General features: G+C 40.3%; 1 non-coding gene across 1 annotated transcript; it reads left to right on the plus strand.

Annotated features, from left to right (window-relative positions):
- Window positions 1-714: 714 nt before the first annotated feature.
- On the plus strand, window positions 715-795 carry TRNAL-AAG (transfer RNA leucine (anticodon AAG)). Its single transcript has one exon. It is a non-coding gene; the product is annotated as a tRNA-Leu (tRNA).
- The last annotated feature ends 816 nt before the right edge of the window (window positions 796-1,611 follow it).

Below are 1,611 nucleotides of genomic sequence, written 5' to 3' on the forward strand. Positions count from 1 at the left end.
GCACTTAAATGAGTTGATGATTCTACAATTTAACGGAGATGACACCAATGGTGTTTTGTCTAGATCCACTTCTGTTTGCAGAAAATGGATTCACTTGTGGCAGCAAAGGTAAAGCACAATATCACCGAGATCCAGTTTCGATCCAAGAACCAAACACGTCTCCAATGGCTAGCCAGAGTCGAAGCCTCACCGATAGTGAAATTTAAAATATGAGATGATATAGAAAATGAGATAAGGGAGCTGCGAAGGCGGCATCAGATCATAGCTTTCTAGGGCTCCTCCACGTTCCTATAGTTTCTTATAACATTGGTTACACTTAGGTCATCTCCAGCAGACCGTGTAAACGGTCGTGCAAAATACTGTTTTACACTGTAAATTACACCGTTTATAGAGTGAAGTTTGAAATAGAGAGTGAGATAAAAAGTCCAGTGGAGATAGTCTTACACCGTGTAGTGATGGGACGATCCGTTGGACGATGTGACACAAGATTTTCTTTTTCCATTCCTTTCCGTCGAACAAAATGGCTGCCTTTGATTCGGACCAGCTTTCGTCCAATCGTGTAAAGTATATTAGCGGCAGCCAGCAAACACATTCGGCCTATAATCTTTCCAAGTGCTGAAGAAGGCCCAATAACACCTGTTGGGTGCAGCAGAGCCCATCAGCACGATATGCATGTTTTAATTAAATATTTTATACCAAAACTTCCTATAAACAGTTGAGATGGCCGAGTTGGTCTAAGGCATCAGATTAAGGTTCTGGTCCGAAAGGATGTGGGTTTAAATCCCACTCTCAACAATATTTTCGTTTTTTTCTCACTTCATACATATCTGCTTTCTATTTTCAGTTTTCCAACACCATACCGTACAATAAATCACTTTCCTCTTTTATAGATTTTGTTAATTTTTCTCCTACAGACAAAAAAGGATGAGTGTATGGTATGTGACGAATGGTAGAAAGTGCTAGTTCATGCTTGCTATCTTTGCTAGTCGCTCTTTAATTAGGCGTCGTTGTGAGAGACTCAGACCCTTGTTCCATCGAGTTTTATGTGTATAAATCTGTGTATGACGATGGAACTTGATATGTGGATGAATCTATGTATGACGATGAAACTTGATATGTGGATGAATCTGTGTATTATACCTGTTATGGAACTTGTAATATGTGTATGAAATCTGTCTATGCAATCTGTGTGAATCTGTGTATGAAATCTGTGTATATTCTGTGTTTGAAAATTCTGTATATATGAATCTGTATAATGAAAATCGTCTGTGATTTATATTGTATGCAGTCGGACTTATATAAAAAACCGCCTGTGATGTGTGGCTACACAAGCGGCTAGGATAAGAAACCGCCTGTGATGTGTGTCTATCACAAGCGGTTCCTTTGAACTGGACCGCCTGTAATATGTGTTTTTCACAGGCGGTTTTTGATTGACCGCCTGTGATGTTGTTTTACATCACAGGCGGTGCACCACAAGCGGTTCCTGGAACCGCCTGTGTAGAGGCGAACCAAACCGCTTGTACAGAGGTATGTTGTAGTAGTGAACCCTCCTAGGATAGACTACTTGCCCTCTACGTCATGTACTTCTATATCTTCACCCTATAGGATTAA

Source organism: Zea mays, chromosome 8 (genome assembly GCF_902167145.1).
Source record: "Zea mays cultivar B73 chromosome 8, Zm-B73-REFERENCE-NAM-5.0, whole genome shotgun sequence".
Taxonomy (NCBI): Eukaryota; Viridiplantae; Streptophyta; class Magnoliopsida; order Poales; family Poaceae; genus Zea; species Zea mays.